Consider the following 7548-nt stretch of genomic DNA (forward strand, 5'->3'; position numbering starts at 1 on the left):
AGTGAGTGAGTGAGTGAGTGAGTGAGTGAGTGAGTGAGTGAGTGAGTGAGTGAGTGAGAGAGAGAGAGAGAGAGAGAGTGTGTGAAGAACGCTGATGAGATGAAATAACCAGCAGCCAATTGAATAATCTACCCTTTTGGGTTTATATATTTTGTAAATCTGACTCTAAAGGAGTCAGTGCCTCACCAACCATGAACCTCACCGCACATCACTGGTACCTCACTGGCTCCAACTGTAGTTGGTGAACTTGCAACTTTCACAGGGGTTCTCATCTTCCTTGCATGAGTCTCAGAGTCCTGTTTCTTGAGTTTTGAACATGTTCAAAAAAACAGTGCAAGAACTTTTCATTCAGTAGTCACAAAGTCATTGTAGGTGACTCCAAAGTCATCTCAAGAGTGCCAGAGATGCATTTTGATACCTGCATGGTGACAGAAAACATCTGAAAACCATGCTGATAAGAAATACTGATTATTGAATAACTCGTCCCATATTCATTTTACTCCAGCAGATTAAATCAAAGACACAGTGTTGCCAACTTAGCATTTTCATCACTATATTCAGCAAATAATTAAACTCCTCTAGTGACTCTTTTTCAAAAAAGCAACTAGCAGAAACATCTAGGGAGTTTTTCTGCTACTACTGGAGACTTTTGGAGACTCTGACATGACTCAAGGAGCAGCAGGTTCTGCCGTGGGCCCTTCCCCCATCCCAAAGCATTCACAGGTGGCCCGGTCCTCAAGCTGCATCCCTCCCAGCTGCAGGCGGAGCAGGAGATGTTCACCCCTCCACATCCAGACTGCAAATGAATTGCGCGTGTTTGAAGCTGCCGCTGGCTGATCCATGGCGGGATGTAAATGTAAAAAATTTTTGTCAAAGAGAAATAACTGCTCTAAAACAACTTTATAGCTTTAAACACAAATGTGTTTATTATGCAGCGTTGTGTCTTGTTTTGCAACCAAATCCATTATATCGGTGTCAGCAGAGAAATTGCCATGAGGCAGCACTGAATTTTGTCATGGGTTTGTTTAATGAGCTATATTACAAAGACGTTAGGATGATCCGCTAAACTTCTGGGTCACATTTATGCATATCATCTCAGTTCCTGTCCAGTAGATATAATCGAATAATGAACATTTCTACTGTTGAGCTATGTCACCAGTGTAACAACTTAATAATGTTGTAAAAGGAACAAGCGGCTAAAAACATTTGAAAGTTGGTGGTTTTTTTCTTTGTTAAATGGCACAAAAGTGAGTGAATTTGCACACAATCACTGTAAAACTGTGAACTTCCTTGAATTTGTAACATTTAAACCCACATGAAGGGCATTCACCCAGTCCCAAAAAGTGCATGTTTGTGAAACTAGTGAGTCAGGGTCAGTGATCCAGTCCTGCATCTTTCCACTTATCTGACAAATCCGACCACACTGACAAAGATTATTCTAAAACCAAACCAAAACCTGGAAAGTAGCCGATAACAGGGCGTTTCTCACAATATGTCTCTGTCATCCCAGCATGCTGGCCAACATGACAGACTGCCACTCTTCATACAAACTCATTAAACCAGAAGAGAAGAAAGGGCAGAAAAAAAGGGAAAACACCAGGGAAAAAGTGATACAGCCTATTAAAGTCATGTGACTGAGATGAAGCCATTTGTGATGGCTGATGAGTTGTCCTGTATCTAAATTCAAACACAGAGGGAGCATGGTTGTGTTAAAACTGCCTATGAATATAGAGTTAGGCAAATAAACTCAAATTTCAGGGGGATTAATTTCAAAGTGAGATTAGCATAAACAAACCTTTTCTTTTAAATCCCAGTTAAACAAAGACGACATTACACTGCTGTAATTACATTCCTGCTCTCAAAAACTGAATGTTTGGTGCCAAACTGTTTTGCACAGTCAACAATAACCACCATTGACGTGTCAAAATGGCAATGATTCCCTGTGGCTCACAAACAATTCCCATCATATGCACAATGTAGAGTTTAGGTGACAAGAATGACATTGCAAAGCTCCTTGTTATAAACTTTCTGTTCGATTAGCTCAAGTTTTTTAGAAATGTCACTTTTTTTTTTTTAACCGCGTATGGATGTGCATTCATTCTGTGAGAATGGGCGCCTATTACATGCTTTCAAAGGCTGTGACAGCAGCCCTCAGTGAGGAAGCCAAATACTTCACAGCCCAGACAATGTACCCAGGCAGACACACACTCTTACACACAAGCATGCACACACAGATTCAAATACACAGAAACCCACTGACACAATGCACATCGACACGATGAAAGGGACAATTTATCAAACCACCAGCCAAGGCAGGCCTGAGGATGTTTAGTGCCAGCATTGGTCTGGAGAAAGAGGGCAGTGTGGACTTAGTGTGGGTTTATGAATGTGTGTGTGTAGGTGTGCGTGTGTGTGCATGTGTAACTTTGTTCTTTCTTTGGCTAGATGCTAAAGTCAGTCCTCTGACGTAATGTGTGCTTTTGCCCTCGGCTAATTTTCAAATGCATCACCTGCTGATCGTGGGTGCATGAAAAGAATTTATTGCTCTTTTGACCATTAGGTACTCTGGTGTAATGAAATGAATTTATGTTTATGAGTTTGTTAGAGACAGAGAGCTAAACTGGGGGAGGTAGCGATGATACTGGGTGTCATTAAACTGCAGGATCGATGTCCACTCTCAGAGCTTTAGCATTTACTAGTCCAACCTGATCCACATTTAGAGAGCTGCACTGAGAGGAAAACAGAACAGAGGTTAGAAAAGGTGGTGCTGAAATGAAAACAAAACGCATAACAACAATGGGTCTTGCATCAGCACATATTTTGAGCAATGTTTGTACAGTACAACACGGAATAAGAACAAATCTGTGCTTTTCTTTTCCTGCATGTCTGCAGAGCCACGAATCCATGCGTTGTAAAGATCATCCTCTGCTTAGGTCGCCGTATGTCCACCATGATCTCTCTTGAGCCATTTCACACTTGTACTGAAGCGATGACATCTTGAAGCAGTAACCGAGGAGTCAGATTTCCCCAAGTTTCTGTCTGGACTTAGTTTAGTGCATATCCACTCAGCTCCCCTGTAAATACTCAGGAAAATAATCCACTCCTTAGTCAAAAAAACATTTTTAATAGATGTTTAAAGAGCTTTGTCTCACGTGCACATTATTATACTGAAAGGGCAGAATAAATGACACACAGATAACATTTAATTTATTTTTTGATCAGTGTTTTTTTTTTTTTTTTCTGCAGGCACAGAGGTTCTTCTTTTTGTTATTGTGAAGCTGACATTTTTTCTTAAGTAAGAAGGGATTTGACTTCACTTCTTCATTCATTCATCCATTTTTTTTAACCGCTTTTCCATGCAAGGTCCAAGGGAGCTGGTGCCTATCTCCAGCAGTGCCTGTGTGAGAAGCGCGGTACATCCTGGAACGGTCAGGTGAGCAGCTAATGAAATATAGACAAACACAAAATCTTTCAAATTAGAAGTCAACTTTAATAAATATGTTTTGTGAACTGATATTAACCAGTATATTCAACTATGACATTGTGGATACATAACAGTTCCCTGTGACAATTTATTCACTTGCTTATCTCTGTGTTCCCCATTTTTATATGAAATATTGCAATATATTTTTAAAATCAATTGTTTAGTTTAGATTCTCCCTTCTGTAGAGAAGGGTTATAGAAATAGATTCACACTTTTTAGTAGGAAAAAACAGACCATATCAGATCACAAGAAATAACATTTTGAAGTTCTCAGTAAATATCTCTACAGCAGACTTGTACCACCCTTTTAAACAAATATAAATCTTAATATCACACTTATTGTTTCTGCAACACAAAATTCAAATATTAACTCCTAAAAACCAAACATAAAAATAGGACTTTAAAATAATTTGTTTGCAAAACTGATTATTCTCAACACACCAGTTAAAGAATATTATTTTCTCTTTACAATTAGAACTGTATTTAGTAAACCTTAAACATATGTATGAGATACAAAGACAAAGAAAAAGCAGCTGAGATTAAACTTATACACCAGATGTTATTTCCACTGATCTGCTAACTCTGTAGTTAAAGCAGTGTTTTAATTTAGATACCAGTATAAATGTGTCTATATTTGTTGGGAGAGCAGCACAAGTTCAGCCATCTTGATTTTATGTTTTATGTTTTCAGTGCAGTGAATTCTTTGGTTTACTGCAGCTATAGGATACAGGGCAGTTCAGCAGGGAGCAGGCTGCTGAATCTGTCTGCCGGTGGAAAGTAAAGAAGCGTCCCCGGAGCATAAGCAAAATAGATTTGCATGTTTGTCCACCAGAGGTCAGAAATACCAGATTACAAACATGAACTCAGGCTGGTCATTGGCTGAGTGAGTGGAGAGCATGTGTAGCATGTGTTTGGAACGAGTTAAGAGGATGTGGACCCACTGGGTTGTTGGCAAATACTTTGGTTCTTATCAATAAAGTGTTTATTGGTAACAGGTGACAGGGAATCCTGGGAGAGATTTCATTTCAGGAGCATCAGCAGCTCTTAGGGTGACGGCTCGGATCGTTTACAAACAGCCATATATAGAGGACAGCTGAGCCCGAGCGAGCACAGAGGGAGCTTCATCAACATTAATGTGAACTTGTTACCACCTTAACATCAGATGAGAAGGAGAGAGACAGAACAGTGGCAAGATTTGGACTTTCAGCATTAACTCCTGTGCAAATACATGTTTGGTGACTAACACATCCTTCTATTATTATCTGCAATGTGTTAAAACTTCTAAAAATAAACTCTTTTCTTACTTTTAATGTATGGAACACAAATGTTGTACGTTGTGAATGTTTTAAGCTTTCAATCACCTTTTGTAAATCTCCATTTCTTAGCCTTTTCTCAATATTTAGCATGTTGTAATTATGAGAAATGAAGAAACCACTCAGAGCTGTAATTAGTGTTGAAGTGGTTTATGGTGAGGTGACAGTCTGGTCCCTGTGAGCCACTGAACAAACATGATCCTTGTCATCAGGTGTCTGCAGCAGTAATCTTATTACAACAGTTTTTGCAGAACAGACACCAGATTCTGCCACACGATTAATACTTTTAAAACAAACCACTATGACTGCTGTTCATCACTTTGTTATTTTCGTCTTGTTTTATATTTGAACTTCAACTGACATGTAGATGTTGCTTCTTTACATCATTGCACATATGGGCTTATTTCTTCCAAAAAATTATTTTGTTTTCCCACATAAATGGCCAGTTTTGTCAGATTAACATCCATCACTGCTGCCTTCCTTGTTCTTCCTGCCTGTGGTTGGTGGCTGTGGCCATCTACAGGCAAAATGGATTAATTGCACAAAGCTTCTTCAAACACTCTTGTTACAGAGTACATCTATCTATCTATCTATCTATCTATCTATCTATCTATCTATCTATCTATCTATCTATCTATCTATCTATCTATCTATCTATAGATAGATAGATAGATAGATAGATAGATAGATAGATAGATAGATAGATAGATATTGATATACTATGTTTCTGTTCTATTTTAAATTTAAATAGACTAAAAAATGTGACATTAAGATGTAATTACCAAACAAAAATTAATGTTACAAATGAAAGGAAGTCCATATAATATAAGTCTCATTCTAAAGATCAAAATAACAGAAATTCCTGAGCTGTCATTTTGGTAGCTTAGATTATTGCAGAAATATAGCTTCTTTACAAGATCCTTGACATTGTTAGTGAAGCAAGCCTTAGATGAAGAGTTCTCTGAAGAAGAGGAGGAGGGAAAAAAATAAAACAGTTTTTGGCAAAAATAATACAATCAACTGGTCATCACCTTGGCATCAGAAAATGTGGTATGAATAAATCCTGAATTCCTGAAACCTTTCCTGTATCTTATGTGACCTTTCTAGCTCTTCCCCCTCCAGTCATAGAGACATAGAGACTGGAGGGGGAAGAGAGCCTGTCTTAGTGTTTATAAATGTGCAATAAAAGCAAAAAGTACAGTTATAAAAAAGTTATAGCTATTTTTGTGTTTTGCAAGAACAGTTGGCTAGTTTCTTTAAATGTAATAAAATCTGTCCAGTGGTTCACAAGATATTTTGCTGAAAATGAGCACACTGGCAAAAACAGTACCGCCTTACTTTTGCCTGTGGCGGTGGGTGATAAGAAGGAAATTAGGTCAGGGAAAAATCTGACCCAAATATTATAGTAAAAATGATGAACAGTGTCCCATATCCTCCCTAAACAAGTCAAGTGTGCTTAAAAAATGTTTTGATTATTAGGGATTTTTTTTTAAAGTAACATTATTCCACAATTATTTCTATAATTATTATTGGTCACTTGCATTTTAGTAAACTATTCTTAAACAAACAAATAAATAAATGTCTAACAAATTAAACCCATGGTCATTTTTTTCCCTGTACAATCCTTTTTCAGTTTCTTAGTTAAACTAAAACTTCATATTTCTAATCCCAGCATGTAAACACATTTTACCATCATGAACTCAAGTTACAGTAATTAAATGATCTCATTGGTGTCTGCGTGGCTCATTCCATTTATTTGAGCTGTCTAATCATCGTCATGGGTAAAATTGCACATTCTCAATAATTTCCTAAGTGCTGCTCATTTCATTTCAGTTTATTAATCTGCATCTAAAATTTATTTCCACACATAAAAGATGACAATCTCAGTGCTTGTAGAATGAGCTAAGAGGCAAAAGATGGTGCTAGAGCGCTGCGGAGGAAACAAACAGGAGAGCGGGAAGAGAAGAGACAGCGGGAGTCACGTCAAAACTTCAGCAGTGTTTTATGTCTGAGTGCTTCCATTAAAACCAACATTAATTAAATTCATGGCAAATTGGGTTTACACACTGGAACTGAGTTTTCTTTACTGAGTTCACTTTGAAGTGATTTACTTCATCTTCTCCACTTGGGTGCTTGTAATTGTAGCCAAATAACTTGGTCTTCATTACAGATGTCCCCCTGGAATTAAAACACTTGTGTTGACTTGATGTGCATCTGTGTGTTCTTGTGTGTGTGTGCCCATAAAGTGCATGTACTATATATACCCTCTGTGTTAATATGATATGTCTCCTTGTCCCTTGCGTTTGCTAAACATATTTTTGGGGTGTGTAAATGATGGTATCGGCCTGGCTGCTTCTGCCAGACAGTGTGCTTGAATCATGATTAAAATAAACTGACTCTTTCTAGGGAGGTTGTGCCTTCTTTATCCCTTAAACCCCATGTTCTTATCCCATCTCTGTGCACAAGCAGGTCTTATCTAGAACCTTCTACTGCATTTGGACAGGAATTCTGCACTGACGCCGCACATTTTCCCATGAGCCATAAAGCTGAAATGTCACATTACTGTAATTCACATGCACACGTGATGAAACTGGATCCTTGCAGTAGATTTGGGCATTAGTCTCTCTACCATTGTTTTCTAACATGAAGGACATCAAGCTGCACCTCAGTTTTGAGCATTTCCATTCCCTGCGTATCCATGCCACACACAACAATGACATGATCCTTAAATGGCTTTATTCTAAATCCCCAG

This window comes from Kryptolebias marmoratus, linkage group LG22 (assembly GCF_001649575.2).
Source record: "Kryptolebias marmoratus isolate JLee-2015 linkage group LG22, ASM164957v2, whole genome shotgun sequence".
Lineage (NCBI taxonomy): Eukaryota > Metazoa > Chordata > Actinopteri > Cyprinodontiformes > Rivulidae > Kryptolebias > Kryptolebias marmoratus.